At 40.7% G+C, this 19,007-nt stretch overlaps 1 long non-coding RNA gene across 1 annotated transcript; it reads left to right on the top strand.

Annotated features, from left to right (window-relative positions):
• The first annotated feature begins 3,535 nt into the window (after window positions 1-3,535).
• On the top strand, window positions 3,536-18,100 carry LOC109283292 (uncharacterized). Its single transcript, XR_002090393.2, has 3 exons — window positions 3,536-3,746; window positions 6,385-6,480; window positions 16,103-18,100. It is a non-coding gene; the product is annotated as an uncharacterized LOC109283292 (long non-coding RNA).
• Window positions 18,101-19,007: the final 907 nt, after the last annotated feature.

The following is a 19,007-nucleotide window of genomic DNA, read 5'->3' as shown; positions in this document are numbered from 1 at the left end:
GTTTCCATTTTATATGTCAAGCCTCCATCTTCTATCCTCTGCCTGGGCATCCCATGGTGCAACTGTATGAGTTACCCCTCCCATGTAAATTGGTTCCCCGATGAATGAGTGTGATTGGAAATGATTGAAATACAATGGTAGCAGGCCTCTACTGAATGGCCTGTAATAACCGGGCCATCACCTCGCATTAATTCACCCAGGAACCACGGACCTCACCCAGGAACAGAGACAAAACCAGCATTTGAAAAACAAAAGACCCTGCAAAACCAGCAACTACCACCATTACAGACACAAGAAACTGCACATCCCTGCATGGAACACACATGCTTAGTACACCAGGGGCTGACCCTTGCCTGGGAATGCCTCCTGTCACTAGGGTCACACTAGGTCTGCCCTTATAAAAAGGGGCAGTGAAGACAGACCTAGTGGGACACCCTCTCCATTTGCACCAGCACCATACCACACCATCTATCCACCCAGCGGCCCTGCCGTTGACCCCCCCCCCCGGACAACACCTACTGGACAAGGACCCCTTCCAGCCTGGATAGGTAGATATTACCCGCACACCTCCTCCTACAATTTGGACTCTCTTTCTCTCTCTGTCTCTGTCTCTCTCTCTCCTTGTGGACTTCAGCCCCTGCACCAACCCTCTTTAACCCCTGCTGCCATTGTGTGGGTGGGTGCAAGGGAACCAATTTGGCATTGTGTTACCATCTCCCCCGTTCAATAAAACCACTGTCATTTGCAACCCCAAGTTGGGTCATGTTTTACTAAATCCCAGTCCCTTCCTTATCTTAAATTCCAGCCTCATTCTCTCTCTCAGTTCCAGTCCCCACCCCTCTCCACTAGTTTCCCGATCTCCTCTCAATTCCTACTGCCTTTTCCCTGTGACTTTCTGCTGCCTTTCTCTGCTTTCGTGCTGCCCCTGCCACCTTGCAGTCTCTCCTGCTTTTTCTGTGATTTTCTGCTGTCCATCTCTCTGTTTTCAGGCTCTCCCCCCGCAGCTTCTCAGCTCCTGCAGCTTGCTCCAGCTTCCAGCATCTATTACTTCTCTAGCTGCCCCAGAGCCATCCTCTGGCTCCCCACACCCCGAGCCCCTCTTTAACACCCACACTTTCCCTTAGTCCCATTTTTCCCTCTCCCCATCTACCTTTTCAGCTTCCCCATAGATCTGGCTCCAGACCCAGCCTGTGTGCCGGCATGCTTTCCTGTTCTGCAGGCTTTGGGTGTTGCCTTTTAATCAATTAAGATCAATTAACCTAAAGTTACCCCCGAGCCTCAGTTCTTCAGCCCAGGCCCCTGCAGTCTACTCATTCTAATCCCGGTCCTGGTGACTTTCATTTCCAGTAACTTTAACTCCCTACACTTCTACTTTCTTACCTTAACTTTTCCCCAGGTATCCCAAGTACACCAAGCACATGTATACATACACATCACAACACCCAACTTAGGAACTCACCTGTGTGTATGTGTAGGAGGGTGGTATGTGTGTGAATTAGTGAATACACATATATATACACATATATAGATATCATTGTGTGTGTGCGGTATATGAATTAGTAATCCACGTATGTGTATTGGATGTGCAGGTGTTGGTAGCTGGTAACAGATTCTGTCTAAATGTGGTGTGTGTAGCGTGTATGGGCTTAAACTGGTGATAACCTAAACTGGTTATTTTGAACGTGTGTGTATCTGAGCTGCTAGTGTGAGTGTGTATGTGTATATACATACATATATGTATATATATACATACATACACATATATGGCATTGTGTGCATGATATACGAATTGGTGATCTGTGTCTAACTTTTGACATGTATAGTGTATGTGCTTGAATTGGTGATAAGTATGCATGTGCCTAGGCTGGTTTGAATGTGTATGTGCCTGAGCTGGTAGTGTGTGTGTGTATGTACCTAATTGATTTGTGTGCGTTTGTATATGTGCAATTGTGCCACACCCTCCTGTCTAACAGCACAATATTGAGATCCTGAGAGTTGGCCTGACCCCCCAGGGCAACACCTGCTCCATTGTATCCATTTTCACCATGGTTTCCCACAGCCCTTGCTAAAGGCCTTCCTGGCTTGGCCTCAGCTGAACAGTCCTTATTCTTTTTACCTCTACTCAACCACTCTGCTGGGTTAGGAGATGTTTTCTGTTTTCTAGCTATTCCTACCATTGTTTGGCCCAAGAGTCCCCTCTTCTCCAACAGGGAGACTGAGTCTCTTTATGTCCACAGCCTTCCTAGCCAATGCACCACTGTGACAGGATTGATCCCCAGAGGTGGCCATGATACCCCCTGCTGGCTTTTAAACTCCCCAGAACCCAGTACCTCTTGATCCAGGTGATTCTCTATCCTGCACTGTCCCTCTTTACAACTCTGGCTGCCTTACCGTCGTATTTCTGGGCAGCTAGACTAGCAAGAGCATTTACAGCCTATGGGTTTCTGGCTGCTTGTTCCATTCCAGTCAGCCCATAATGAGCAGTCTTCTCCCCCTACTTAGGGAGGTCCCTGAGGATGCTTCTTCCTTAAAGTAATGGGAATCCTGGCTCCCTGTTAGAAACACAATAATCATTTTCCAGGCAATTGTGCCTTCTTTCCTGTTTTTAGTTAATTTTATAAAATGACCAGAGGATAAAATGCTATTCAAACACTGAATGGTAGTCTTATTTCTTCCTTCAGCCTTTGTCGCTTTGATTTTTATGATATGGGGGAGTGTAGGGAAGAAAACTATGTACATTTAAAGGATTAACATAAACTGTGGAGCTGCCATAAAACTCAATTAAAAATAATTGAAAACAAAGCAAACATGTCCATCAAATGTGAAAAAAATATTGAAGATCAAGAGATTGCATGGGACTGGGGTATTTTGTCCCACTTCACAGCTTACTTTCCTTTTTTAAAGAAAATGCACTTCTATAGCTCTTACAGGATGCAAGGTACCTTTTAAAAGCTTGAGTAAACATGCTTTACAAAATTGCATGAATTATCAGCCTCCAAGTGTCACAGAAGTGTGACTTTTTTTGTTTAGCTCTCTCCAAGTCCATATTTTCCCTTATGCATATTAAATATTTAATGGTAGGTACTTTTTTGGTTTCAAGGTGGGGTTTGCTGTTGGTTAGACTAATGCATTCCCTGCCTTTTAGTGACCCTTGTGATTACGTATTGGTTATATTTTATAAGAAGTGGGATAGAAACTAGAAGAACTGCAAACAACTGTGACTGAGTTGCAAATACCATAGTGTAAAAACAGTTTTTGTCACCTTCACTAAATAATTGCGATAAAGACAGAGCTGAAGTAAGTCCTGTCATTTAAATTAAAACATGATTTCTTAATTGAAACAAAGAAGGGCAGATATTGCACACAGTGATCTTTTTCATTAAAGTACCATTGCAACATTCATATTTCCCCTTGATCTTTTGGGAGATATCATAAAAAATCCCCAAATTCATATATTTAGTCATGCAGCTTTCATTTTACACTATCAGGTTTTAGAATTACCAACATTTAGAGTCTTTCCTCCTCTTACAGATTTTGGAGCACATTATAGCTGACTCAGTGAGAGTGCAGAAGGGAAGAAACTTTACTCATTTTTACACTCCTGCAGATGAAGTTTCTATTCCTGCCATGTCTGCACCATAAACATAATGTACAAGAAGTGAAAACACTGCTTTCAAGCCTACAGCTACTAAAGAGGGAGCAGCTGAGTACAGAGCACATCTGCTGGCAGACAGTGGGCCTTATGTGTAAGGTTGTTTCCTTATCTTCAAGAAGATAGAAGAGCTACACCCTATAATGATTCTCATATGCCTTTTAGTTTCATCATGCATGACTAAATGGTGTGATACAGTTTGGCGTCACATGGCCAGTAACAATGGATATATAAAACCTCTCCTTTTCCATAGGTCTTTGCTTAGAGGAAACTGAAAAGATATGCTTGTGTGGATAATTTGCTTTCTCTTTTCCTTTATATCCCCACCTCCTTAACTGAAATAATGAAGATCCATTTCACCCTCTCTAATGATATGCAAACTAAATCATTATGAGCAACCTCCTTAACTGGTCTGTCAGTCAGTGAAACTATTTTGCATACCTCCATTGACCTATTTGCACAATTCAAACATAAAATTCTCTATTTCCAACAAAACCCAGTAATCTGAATCATGGTAACTGCTAATATGGCATGCCTTGGCCGTTCTGCGTTGGTTGCAATGTCAGTTTACTCTAGATCAGTTTACTCTAGACTCATTTACTTAAACTGACCCAGGCACACATTTACATGTGCAGGGACTCAGGATCAGATTTCTTGCTTATGGCAGCAATCTATTCCTACCCCTGCTGGCCCTGCACCAGACCCCTGAAACTGCTTGACTCCCTCTGGGTGCTAGACCAGGGGCTGGCAGAGATCATGGGGCCAAGAGACAGCTGCCTCCTGGTGGGGGCTTGGATATTGCTCTCTGCCTCTGGGAGCTGCTTGCTGCCAGGGAGTACTCTGCCATTGGAACCTGGGCAAAGACAATGTCCCCTGCCCCGGCAGCAGAGAGCTCCCAGCCCCCACTCTGTGATTACAACTGGGGGCTGGGAGATCCTTATATCCCAGCTCAAGCTCCATGGTCATGGAGCCCAGGTTGGGAAATTCTTCTCTCCCAGCTCCAGCTCCATGGTTGTGGGGCTAGCATTGGGAGATTCTTATTTCCCAGCACTGGCCCCACAACCATGGAGCTGGTGCTGGGAGATAAGGATCTCCCAGCCCCACAATTGTAGAGTGGAGTCTGGGAGCTCCCTGCTGCCAGGGGGACACTGCCCCTGCCCAGGTTCTGGTGGTGGAAACCCCCTGGAAGCAAGCAGCTTCTGGGGGCAGGGAGCAATCTCCTGGCCCCTGTTTCCTGGATGACTGGGAGCAAATGTGCTCCTGGTCAAGTGACTACATGTGCAGTAAGTAAGTGAGAATAAATGTGCTACATGTATTTACAGGTAGCAAATTTACTCAGAATTAGAGCAAATTACTGTGCAGTAAGCATTGGCACATGTAGACAGTGATTCTTACTGCACAGTAATTAGCAGTAATCTCAAGTAAAACATCTCATGTAAACCTGCCTAAGCAGTACCAAAATTCTGGAATTAGAAAGCTGGCTTAGAATCACCTTTGCTTAACTTAGTCCTGGTATATCTGAAAATATAAATAATTAAATTCTTATGATGCAGTCAATTAAAATTCTTAATGTACACCATTTACGTATTTCACTGAGATTCTTTAATTTATACAGTAGGGATTCCAGTAGGTCATAAATAGTGGAGAGAATGGGCAATTCTGCTCTGCTTATGAGACAGCTTCTATTTGCATAATCACTTTTCTAGGAATTTAAGGCCTCAGTACAAATGAAATCAGATTAAATAAGTCATTAAGCTGAAACTGACTGTCACTTAAAAAAAAAAAGTGAAATCATAAGAGAAATTCTCAGTATTTTACCTTAAACAATAATATTACAGATAGGCTCACTTGAAAGTGATTTACAAGCAAGCCAAAATATAAATGTTACATCTAACATCTATATTATTTCACTGATATTCTCTTCCACTCAATAGTGCACATGGGATGATACATATGTACATAGATCTTTAGTAATTTATCACTTGAGTCTGTTAAGATTTATGTAGAAAACCCCCCCAAATAATAAACTAACCCCACAAAAGGAACTTTTAAATATTAATACATAATAACAGACCATTTGTTTAAATTCTACAATAAAAAAGTCATAGCAAAAAAATGTAAAGGTTGTTTAAGTTCAGTTAAAACTCTCTTTAATCTTGCATTCTCATTGAATCAGGCAAAGTCTGATATAATGGAAGAGCTAGAGTAAAACAATTACAGAATCTGTATAAATATTAACTAAAACTTATTTATTTCCTAACAACTAGAGGCAAAGAAACACCCATGCTAGAATACTTATGTTTTCCCATGGTAGCATGTCTGCTGCTGTTACTGAGGGCTTTGATGATTATGGAAATCATTAGCGTCATCATCAATTTGAATGAAACTGTTTCCTTTCCCATTCCCTGGCCCCTGTTTCCAACTGAGATATAATTGCTTATATCTTAACCCAAGAACTGTAGAAAAAAATTAAAATTTCTTGTCAAAAAGAAATGGCTTAAGGAACCATGAGCAAATACAATTCTAGACATTAAATTAATACTTGATTGCTGTGCATTTTTTACTAATTTTTGCTTAAGATGAATGGCTATAATAACTGTGAACAGTTCTAATTCCCATTTCCTGATACTGTTTTATGTATTCTATTCATGCAAAATACATAAGCAATCCTGAGAGCAGAGATTAATCTGGGTTACATGGTCACATGCCCTTTGGGGTTTTTTTTCTTTTAGGACTCATGAAACTTGATTTCTCTTCTATGGAATGGTCCGGCTTCAATAAAAGGGATGCTTTTAGCCAGGTGTGGATGTCAAGTGAGCTTGAATAAGGTACTGAATGTGAAAAACAATTTTAATTGAATGCTTTGCTCAAATCATGTATTATATATTGGAATACACTAAAACCATACACCAAGAACCTACAAACATAACTAAATGTAGTATATTATAACAGAATTCCAATTTGCAAGCATAGACATTAGGCTTGTTTTATCTGAGTTCAAAATAAGGCTTTAGTTATGTGCATGAACACTTAAAATCCTGTTTATATTGCAAATTGAAGTCATATTGTGCTCAAGTCACCTGACTTGATTACATTTAAAGGGCAGAAAGTTCTTTAAGAATGGCATTTACATGAGTATATCTCCTGGGAGTGATATTAATAAAAATGATGACACTGTTTTGCTGTGAAAGAAGTTACACAGTAAAAATACCCTTTTAAATTCTAGCATCGTAATGTAAATTTCTGATCTACTTCTACTTGCTACCAGGAAATACTGAAAAAGTACTTTGACAAAATAGTATCAAGTCAATAATTCAACTGTGTAATGCCCTAAATATCTCATTGCAAATGTTTCTTGTTTTAAAGTGTTCAGTATATTTGTTTTTTATTTCTTTTGTAAAAAAATGTTATACTGGAACACGTGCTGGTATACTTAGTAGGGCTGTGCGAAGCTTCAGTAGCTGATCTGATTTGGAGGAGATTCAGCCCAATTCAGCAGCTGAATCTCCAAATCCGAATAGAATCAGGAGACCCATTAAAAGGTACCAATAGATTCAGAAGCCTCTGCATCCATTTGGAGAGATTCAGAGATTCAGAAGGCTTGCAGAAAACAGAAACTGAGAAGAGGGAGGAGGATGGGGTGAACTTCTGTATGTGGAAAAGGTTGATGGGGGGAAAGACTGCTCTGGGGGAGGAAAAGTCTGCTCACATCTGTGGCTGGCCAGTGACTGTGATCTTTCTCTGAGTTCCCTTCCAATCACAACATGTGTCTGAAGTGATCTGTGCCTTTTGTGAACTGTCTCTCTTGGACCAGCAGTGTCTGAAAGGCTCTGGCTTGCTATATAGTCTCTTGATAGCTAGTCTCTCTTCTTGTAAGTTGTGTCCAATCCTTTCCTACTTACCCTTGCCTACAATCCCTATCCCTATCCATTCCTATCAACTTATTCTTCCCCAAAATCCTCTTATTTGTCCTTGTTAGTCTGTCTTGATTCTTCCCCCACTCCCTGCCAAAAAAAAAAAAAATCTGTGTTTTCTCTGACAGTGTGTCATCATTGTGCAGGAAAGCACAGCATATATTGCACACAGACACACACATTTTGCAGCACACTAAACATTATGAAGCATGCTGGAAAGGCAGGTGCCAGGTCTTCTGGCAGCGAAGGGAAAGGGGGCAGAAGGAGAGCTGTAAGTTCCCTCCACCCCAAACATAGACACACCCTCTTTCCTGGCGGCAATGACTCTTCTGTTGCTATGGCACAGAGGTGGTAGCAGTGCCTGCACCGGCATCACTACCTTCTAATGCCACGAACCAGCAGCAGCATGACATTCTCCGCCCCAATTTCAGTTCCCAGCATGAGTCTTCCAGTGCCAGAGGAGAAGCTAGATCTGGAAGGAGAGGAGCTCAGGACCATAGCAAAGGACATTTTGGGGAAGGAGGGGGAATCTGAGTTTGTGCTCCAAACCCCTCAAAAGTTCCTCTAGAAGCAGGTCTCCTTCTCTGGAAGGCACTTCAGAGGAGGTTTTGGGGACTCAGCTCCTCCTATTGTTGTGCCTCTGCCTGATGAGGAGGGGGATAAGGCAGGATCCCCACCCTCAACCCAGAAGCGGGTGGATAGTGTAGTGTGGGATCATTTTGAGGTGGCAGATGATCCCAGGTATGCTACCTGCCAGCACTGCCAAAGGTAGATCAGCCAGGGCAAGGATTTGAAACACTTTGACACCATGGCAATACTGCTGCATCTCAGGAGGCAGCACCCCCTTGCTCCTCCTCATCCTGGCACCAATGGGAGCATGTCAAAAAATATGCCCCCCTCTTACTCCCCAGAGCATTGGGGACATGCTTGCTCTGGATGGCCAGCCCTTCCCCTTTGTTGAACGTCCAGGGTTCAGGTGGCTCGTGGCACTCGTGGCTCCATCATACCAAGTGCTCCCACACACCACCTTTAGCAGGACAGTGTGACCTCACTGTATGAAGCATGCAGGGAGTACTTGAGGGAGAAGCTGCAGAAGGCAGGTCTGAAGGTACTCTTGCACCTCACCTTGGACATCTGGAGCAGCTGTGGTGGAGATCATGCCTACCTCTTCCTCACAGGTCACTGGTGTGATCAGTCAGGCCGAAGGTGAGCTCTCCAAGCAGAGGTGGCAGATGGGTCCCACACAGCAAGGGGAATCATGGTGACCATGAACTGCATGGTGAAGGGGTGGTTTGTTGGGCAGGGCAAGATCACCCGTGGGTTCATGGTCACCGACAATGGGGCCAATATGGTGAAGGCAGTGTGTGGCATCTGCTGTGTGACACACAATTCCCACCTTGTAGTTAGGGATGTCTTGGAGGGGGACAGGGCTCCTGGTGATGGTGCTGCCACTACCAGCCAGTTTATTTCAAAATGCAGGAAGGTGGTGGGCTACTTTCACTGGAGCATCCAGGGGGGCAAGATGCAGCCGAACAAACAGGCAGAGCTGAGCATCCCACAGCACAGAATCATGAAGGATGTGGAGACTCAGTGGAACTCCACATGCCTGATGCTGGAGAGGCTGGTCAAGCAACAGAAGACCATCCATGAGATGGCTTTGCTCAGGGAGATTGGGATCAACGGCCCCCTTAACAGATCTGAGTGGGATACCATGTCCCAGATCTTGGTGATCCTCAAGCCTTTCCTTGAGGCCACTGAGACCCTAAGCACTGGCAATGCCCTCCTTTATCCAGGTGATCCCCACAGTGAAGAAGCTTGAGAATGAAATGGAGAAGTTCCAGGCAGGGGATCGATGTTCCTGGCTGGGGCAAGCCACTTTCAACAGAGGTGTAGGCACTGGTGAAGCAGCTGAAGGAGGGTATCAAAAAATGGCTGGATCTGTTGTGGTCCAGTACGGTCCATGTGCTGGTAGGTATGTGTGACCTGAGGGTGAAGGGAAGCATCTGCAGCAGCAAAACCCTTGATTACTAGATGGAGATGCTGGTGAACAGAGTCAGGGAGGCAGAAAGGCAGAGGGATGTGGAAGACGGGGATCCACTTTCCTTTGCCAGCATTCTGACCATGAGCCAATCTCCTCCACCACAGCTGCTGCCAATGTAGTCCAAAGGTCTGGCTTCAATGTTGGGGTCCAGAGGCACCAGACCCCAGCATCAGGCAGGTAGCATGGAGGCCTTGGTGGCTACCTATCTCACTGAGGATGTGGAGCCGCTGGACTGCAACCCCTTAGCCTACTGGGCAACCCGCAGCCAGGTGTGGCAGAATCTGGCCATGGTTGTCCAGGAACACCTATCCTGTCCGCCAATCAGTGTTCCAAGCAAGAGGGTGTTCAGCATTGCTGGAGATGTTGTCACACCCCGCTGCACCTCCTTGGATCCTGGTTTGGTAGAGCAGCTGGTGTTCCTGAAGGTGAACCTCCCACTGCTGGGGTTCCCCAAGCTCCACATGCAGATGGAGTGAATGCCACCCTCCTCACTCTGCACCTATTTACTTTTTTAAATTTGCTTTCAGAACCTTGAGGGGCACTTTCACAGAAACCCCTGCACCACTCTGCCTGAAACATGGTAGGCTTCATGCCTGCATGAGGGGCTACCATTCCTGTTGTATTCATCCTGCTCTGCCTTAACACACACAAGTGATACAAGTTTTACTTTCAACAGTTTGAGGTACACTTGCACAGAATCCCCTATACCTATTTCCTTAAAAATTGGCAGACTTCATGCCCTCAGAAGGGGCTATCATTCCTACTATTTTCATCTGAATCTGCAAAAAAATGACAAAGGTATAGGTATTTTGGTGATTCCCCATTCTAGTATATGGCTGAATCTCCAAATCGGCGCCAAAACTCCTAATCCAAAATCAGCTAAATTCAATCAGGCAATGATCTGAATCACTGAATCGAATCACTGTCCCTCTGAATTGGTTGAATCCAAATCAAATACTTGCTGCTTCACACAGGTCTAATACTTAGCCCACTATTGTTTCTGATTGTGCTCAATATTATTGCTTTAACAGAGAAATAATCATATTAATCCCTCAGAAATGTACAGAAAAAAGATGTTGGTAATACTTGCTGATTCTAACGAGTGAACATTATATACCTTTCCAAAAAAGAAATCTAAGTCTTTGTAGGTTTATCTGAATTAAATGTAATTATTTAGGTTTGAGATCTAAGAAGGATAATTGCTAAAGCTAACCCTTTAAAAAGATGTGTTGGATTACTGATTGCCACTGAAAAATATCTGTGTTTACAAGAGAAATGAATGATGTTCAAAATGTCTTAACATTAGCCAGGTACATGTGCAATTCTTGATCAGCCATTATTTTATATTTAAGAAATGTAGTAAACAGTATACCTTTTGTAAATTTCTTCATTTCTATTACTAAAATCAACTCAGGATTTTATCAAGCACTGACTTTTTTAATCAGGTTCAATGTAAGGATTTGATACATAAGCCATATTCTATAGGGATTTAGAGCTGATATTAAGATTCTAATAATCAATTATTTATTTGTTGGAGAGAATTACTCAGCTGAGTAATTAATAAAATATAATTGCTGATAGTATGAGAGATTTTAGTGAAGTTACTTTTCCTGGAAGGGGGGGGGGGGGGGGGGGGGGGGGAAATCAGTGAACATTCCCAAGCAGGAATGCCAAAAGTATAAACAAGAGCTGTTGGAAGAGAATGGTTCCTCTTTTGTGATGTGATGGTTCCTTTCTTTTGAATGTCAGGATATAACCAACCACAGATTTCTTTCTTGCTTTCTCCTTTACAACTGCTGAGAAGGGTATGATCTGAAATGGAATATTTATAGGCAGCTCATTTGAATGTCAGTTTTTATTTATGGGAGAGTCATCAAATGTGATTAAATACTCTAAGCTCTATTCTATATATAAAGAAAGAGAGAGAAAGAGAGTTTTACATAATGCATGGTTTTTGTTTGTTTCTTTTTTAAGGTAACATCATAATGACTAATATTTTATTAAATCAAAATTATATGCTTCCCCCCCCCCCCCCCAGACACAAACAAAATTGCATAATAATTTTGTTTGCTTTAGGGAATGGCAGGTGTGGTCAAACTAAGTCATTTTCCATTTTCAGTGGACTTCATCTTACTGCTTGCAGGGCAGAACATACTATCTTGTCTGTGGAAAACCTGGTAATCTGTTTACTAATTTCAGTAGTATAAAATGTGTTACTTTGGGTTAATCACATCTTAAGTAGTGACCTGGCCACACATTAATTCAGATAATGGCATAATAAAATGAGGAATGTGTAATACTTTGCAGCCGGTTCCTATTATATCTTTAACTGAACATGTGGCTAGTGCTCCCTCCCAGCTTCTGGAGCACACTGGAATCTTTCAGGATGCCCACGTGCTCCAGAGACATGGAGATTCTGACTGGGGCTCCCAGCTGGCAGGCACACCATGTACAACAGCCATAGTAAAATGAGGGAGCTCAGGCTCTCCCTCCACTGGCAATATGGCATGATAGGATCTGATGTGGGATCCCACAATGATGCTTCCTGCAATGCATGTGTGGAATGGTAGGAAGCATGCTTGTTGAAATCCCATGTCAGATCCCATTATCCCTTTAAGCCAACTTCTGTTAGAGGCTTTAACACATTTACTTTCTGACAATGTTTTGAGCTAAATCTTAGAAGATGATGTCAAATAAAAAGTCCTCCAGCTTAATTTCATAATGTTCTATTGCCCCAAAGCAGGTTTCTTTTCTCTTCTAGAAAATGAAAGGAAAAAGAAAAACTCAGCTACCCAGATACACACAAACTCTGGGAGCTGCCACCTTCATCAGTGTCAGTTGCTGCAGCTTCATTAAATTCAGTGAAGCAGCACCAATTTTGCATAAGCAGAGCATCTGGTCCATCAATGATATTCTTGGCATTGCATGGCATTTTTCAGCAATGCTGGCATCTCCCTATTGTTATCTGAGCTCCCAAATTAGTCACATAATTCATTTTTTTATTTAAATGAATGAAAATACAGAAGAACAATATTTTTGAAATCCGTGTGACACATAAATATTATTAGAGAACCGAATACAGTTATATTGACATACATGTAATTGTCATGCAAACCTAAATTCCAAAAGTCCTCATATTATTATATATTTCTGAAAAATAATCTGGAGTATACTCATTATATCCACCTCGCATTATCCATAGCTGTATTTGTAATCCTATATCATTTGTTCTAACCATAAATTTGTAGTAACTATTTTCCTACTTCAAAATTCAGTAGTAAAGTCAAATATTTGCAATATGTGTATGGCACCTTTAAAAATATGATTAGGATTTTAAAATATGAATAAAACATTCAGAAAATAAGCATGTAATTTCTTACTGTAGGAAAAACAGAATATAAATGATACCTCTAACATGGCTTTTCAAAGCAACTTGCTGCCATTGAATTATGCTATTGACAATTCCAAAGCTTCAAGAGTAGATCTGTGAAAATAATGATGTTTTCAGTTAAGTGGCTGTTCTGAAAAAAAGGTGTCAGCCCAAAAGAAGAGTAATTTGGAGTTTCCAGAACTGAAAAAAAATGTTGCTTTGTGTTGAATAAAATATTTAAGCTTTAGGTATCTTAAAAATGCAATGAGACTTAGAGATGAAAGCTTAGATTTGTAAGAGTACTTAGAAGCCACCCAACAAAGTAGAGATGGTTGGAGGGTGAGGGCAGAAAAGGGGATGTCCCCCTTATTTCTTCACATTCTATAGCCCAATGTTTAGGCACTTGAAGAGAGACCTCCCAGTGCTTAGTGCTTAGTATGGTATGAGGAGGCACCACACCATTTGTTCCTGCTTCTCAGTTTTGAAAGTGACACTTAAATGTCTTTGTGTATTCAGTTTGGGGACCAGACACATCTGGAAATTGCCAGAATAAATTATTTTGACATTTCTAAAATATTCTTTCAGCCCAAAATATTTGGGGGGGTTTCAATCTAAAACTGGTAATCATTTTGGTTACCCCAAAACTAAGTGTATTAAAGTTAAGTAATAAAGACTGTCAGCAGGTAATGCACAAAAAAACTGTATATGTGAAGATACTACGCTACATATTCCTGCTTAATCCCATTTGGTCATTAACTGAAAAAGTAAATTTCAAATCAATGACATAAGAGGATGAGATAGTGTCAGTCACTATTACATTTGGGTAAGTGTAGCAAAACCCACAGTTTTTCTTTTTTTGGTTTAAAACTACATTCCCTCCCCTTCCCCAACCATTTCTGGTGTGTGTCAAGTCAACATAAGACAGATCTGCATTAACTCACCCCCTCTGAACCAATTATGGATGTTCCAATGACATTTTTTAAAACTATTTCTTCCCATCTGAAAAATACAAAATCCCATGCATCCATTCACATGAAAATATCGCATTAAGACTCCAGAGTTCTATTCTCAACCCTCAAACCCCCAGCAGTCAACCCTCAACCCACAAATCCTGCTACTTTATGAAAGAGCCAAGTGCCAACAGAATGCCAGCAATAGAGATTACCATTATGGCAAAGTTATAACATCTTACATTTTGTTATATGGCCATTTCTTATAATTTAAGAAGAAAAAATAAAAAAAGGAGAGGAACAGAACCAGTATAATAGCAAACCTAACAAAGTGTCTTTTTCTTTAAGTTTCCCCCACTAAAGTAAAACTAAGAATTCCAGATATAAATGTGTGAAACACTAACAGCAAAATATACATTAACATTAAGTGATTTTTTTCCCCAATATTGAGAAACTGACTATGCACATTACATTCCCCGTGCTTATGTCATGCAGTTCTGTTGCAAACAAAAAGAGAGACTGTCCTCATGGGGATTATATGATAATATTTATCTCCGTCTTGAACAAAGGCTTGTTTACTAGATATATACACAAAAGTCTGTATGTCTGCAGATCCATTGGCTGGTACACACTATGTTTGTTTTTCTAGCTTATTATTTTAACCTTCATATTCTTCACTGAGTTTGGTAACTTTTTAGACACATAATTTGGCTCAAAGTTTGTGGCTTTCAAACCAGACACTGACATTACTAAACTGACATTCCATATGAAACAAAATAAAGCTACACAAGTCTTTAGTTCTGTATTTTTCCAGATGAACTTCTGATATGCATCCTGAAACACTGCAGGAAACAAAAATGCTGTTTTGTAAAATGACATGTATCCATCACAGGAAGTCAAATAGTTAAAAAAACAAACAACTAAAAGCACACAGCTTCCAATAACCTTAGTATGAAATCAAATAAATTCCAATATATGCTACTGCATGCTAATGTTACTGGAATGAAATATTGCTGTAACATTTCCTTCTATTTTTCTACTACAGCATTCATTATTGTAAAGGTTCAGTGGCTGCGTCTACGCAAGAGGTGGACTGTGCAGTTGTTACTGTGCAGTCATTAATACTTGCATCTGTAGCATCTTGTGTCGATGCACCCAGTATCTCCAAAGTGAACATCCTGAATATATTTTCAGAATGCACTGAATAGTATATTCAGTATATTAGAGAATATACTATTTGCTGAATAGTATATTAGAGAGAGAGAAAGTTTTTTCTAAGGATACCAGATGTTTAAGCTTTTGATCAGTGTTTTCAGATGGTCAATGTAGCAAGTTTCTAAATTTCCAATTTGAACAAAATTCATATTGAATTTTACTTACATTTTAAAGGAGTGCTTTCCAAATGTGTGTATTTTTAGGGTACATACAAGCATCACCTAAGTGAGCTTAGAACAAGCTAAATGGCATTTAAAGGGCTTAAAGCCCTCTAAAAATGGCATGCTTTATCTAGTTAGTTCATCTTAGAAGTGATCAAAAATGGGTTAATTTGGCCTAGCAACCACCTGTACACATTCACAACATAACTCAAAGTTAGAAAAGCCCAGCCATTTGCCAAAGCCCTGAGGCTGTGCTGTTTTTATGCACCCCCCACCCCATGACTACTTACCCCAGACCAAGCAGCCCCCCTGTGAACCTGCCAGTTCCTGCTCCTCCCTCCCCCCAGTTTAAATTATTGGCATTATTCTCATCCTTCTAGCTTAAAATAGTTCTCCCTTTCCCAGCACCCTTCTCTCACCTCTCCCCTCCCCAAAAGTGTGGCGATATGGGGATCTACCAAGTCATTTCTCCTTTGCATTATAATCCAGATAAGTATTGTTTTACTGTATTGTGCTGATTACATACTAACCCTGCTATTTGTTTCAGTTATAAGAAAAACAAGTTCTTCCCTGAATAAAAGTCAATAACTACACATAAAAACTCTGAATTACTTTTGACCTTACAAAATCCCATGGAATAATCAAATAAATAAGGAAAGGACACAGGAGTTAAATGCATTAACAAGGCTAACATAAAAATTGCACTGGAAGGTGTTGTGACTTGGTATTTTGTTTGCATTCACAAAAATGTGGCACTAGAATAGGCTAAAATCAAAATCTTTTTCCCCTTTTGTTGCAGGAATTTGGTAGCTCAAGTGAAATAGCAGATTTGCAAAAAATGGAAAATGACAATGTTGAGCTATCAGGTCAGGGGGAAGAGGAAGCAGGATCCTTGCTTTCAAGGTCACTGTCACCAGATATGTGATCCACCATGAGTAGCTGTTCAAGACAGTCAAGCTTTTTATCAAGCTTTGTGGACAAAATGTCAAAAGAAGATCAAGAAAAAGCAGATGAGAAATTAGCTTGAGCTGTATTTGCAAGTGATACACCTCTTTCCATAACTGAAAATCAATAGTGGAAGGAATAAACAAATTAATTTGCCCACCATATAAATTACTGTCATATTATCGCTTATCACATTCTCTCTTAGATAGAAAGTATGACAGAGTTCAAACAATGGTTATTCAAAGGATTGGTCAAGCAGAATCACTGACTCTGATGTCAGATGGATGGACTGACATACAAGGAAATCCTTTATTGAATATTATGTTAGCAACACCTGAACCAATATTCCTGAAAGCGATTGCTACCAAATCTTCTCATCATCCAGGTGAATACATAGCCAAATTACTCAGTGAAGAGATTGAAAGTGCAGGTCCCTCCAGGGTACAAGCACTCGTAACTGATAATGCGAGTAACGTGAAAGCAGCATGGCAAATATTAAAGGCAAAGTATCTTCATTTAATAGCATTTGGCTGCTTTGTTCCTGGATTGCATCTTCTGGCAAAGGACACAGTAAGTGTGAATACAATGAAGATAATATTGGCAAACTGCAAAGTGATTGTGAAGGTATTCAACAATCATCATGTTGTTAATCAGACTTTGAAGAAATTACAAGAGAAACAGGGGAAGGAAAGTGCACTTTTATTGCCAGGAGTGTTTACATAGTTTGCTGCACACAAAGAACTGTTTGCAGTGTGCTTCAATAGATGACACAGTATCCCAGATTATTCCTGTGAACATTGGAAGCAGATTCTCGACAATGATATGTTCTGGGTTCAAGTTCAAGGAGCATTAAATTTACTACTGTCAGGTTCAGTGGCTATCAAGAAACCTGAAGGAGATACACCAAGCCTTTCAAATATTTCAGAGATATTCAGACAACCGAGTGAAAATCTAACTGAGCTTTTGCCATCTTCACCTCTATCCAAAAAAGAAGAAGAATTAAAACAAATGTTTACTAACAGATCTGAGTTTTGCTTTCATCCAATTAATCTGGCAGCAAACCTTTGGAATCCGCAACACAGAGGACAACATTTGTCAGAAGATGAATTATCTACTGCTGTCAATACAATTATGGAAGTAGCTAAGAATGTCCCCAACATAGATGAAATAGCCATGATGACAGACATTGCCAAGTACTGCACAAAAGAAAAGCTATGGAGCAAAGACAATTTGGCAGGCAGCAGAGAATATGTCTCTTCTCACACGGTGAAAGGGATACTGTAACACCTGACTGTTGTCCAGGATTGCTTTAACAATCCTAAGCATTCCACCAACAGCAGCTTCTTGCGAATGGAACTGGAAGGCTTTCAGCTCAATCAAGACAAAAAAGAGAAATAGACTAACAAATGAACACACTGCTAAGCTTGTTTGTATTTCTCAAAATCTCTTGCTTCTGGAGAATCAGGAAAAAGCACAATTAGTGAGGAAGCACACTGTGATGGTAAGTTGCCCTTGCCCATAGACTCATTGGTAAAACCATCCTTTGGTGAAAGAGAGCATGGTTCAAATAGTTCTGAATCAGATTTGCCTCAATCTGATTCTGAAATGGAACTAATAAGAAGTGCAAGTGATTCTACAGATAGTGACAGTGACACTGGAGGTGCTACAGTGGCCTCAGTGGGAAACTCTTTTGAAGTAGATGAGTGGACAACCATAGCATATCATGGACCATTCTTTGGGTGTGCTAAAATTAGCATGTCAATGGTTTTGGATGTCTTCATATTTTCCCTTTAAAATTTAAACAAAGAGTGTAAGGGAAGTACATGCTATTGTGTATTGTCTTTACATTTTTTCCAAGTATTCCAATAAAAATAATTTCTTTCCAAATAAAGCTTTGAATTTCTTTTAATATAACATTTAAATCACATTAAGTGTGCTGTATTTAATTTTTTTCTAATCAAATATTTAAGTTCAAATACTTGTGGCTATTGGGACATAAAATTAACATGGGGGTACTTTTTGAGATTTGTTTACTAAATATAAGTCAAATACACATGCTAAATTAGATCACGCTCTATTTAGGGCACTGGAAAATTTCCCTGCTGCAGGGGGCCAATGCAGGGCTGGAGGGGGTGGGAGCACACTGCTGCCAGGAGCAGCAAATGTGCTCCCATATCCTTGCTCATGTAGATGCCCATCCAGTGTAGGTTTACTCTAGAGTAATTTACTCTAGAGTAAACCCACACCCCAGCATTTACACATGTAGACATGCCCAATAACTGCAAAATGGGCACATCTACACATGCTCCTGATTGCACAGTTGTTACTGCGCAGTCATTTAGTACTTGCTACTCATTGCTTGTTGCTACTGCACAGTAGTGGCATTGTCACAATTCATGCCCACCAACGCTGTTATTGTAGTGGTGAGCTACATCGCTGTAGCTTGTTGCTACAGCAACGTAACTTCTTATGTAGATGCGCCCTATAAGTACTGTTATGCATGCTGTTTTAGACAAGATATAACAATAACTTGCTATGTTGCTAGATAAATCTACAAATATTCAAGTGGAGCGGGTATGGGCCATTTTGTCTATTTTTTATTAGGTAGATATAACTTGTTAAATAGACATCTAGGTAGAGGGGAGGAAAAGAACAGTGTCAATAATCAATACAAGACACACAAAAACTATACCACCTTTCCCCTGGAGGGTCAGATAACAGACCTGATTGCTGCAAACACAAAATAACAAACAAACAAA

The sequence above is a fragment of the Alligator mississippiensis genome, chromosome 8 (genome assembly GCF_030867095.1).
Source record: "Alligator mississippiensis isolate rAllMis1 chromosome 8, rAllMis1, whole genome shotgun sequence".
Lineage (NCBI taxonomy): Eukaryota > Metazoa > Chordata > Crocodylia > Alligatoridae > Alligator > Alligator mississippiensis.
This window is presented reverse-complemented; position numbering and strand designations above follow the sequence as displayed.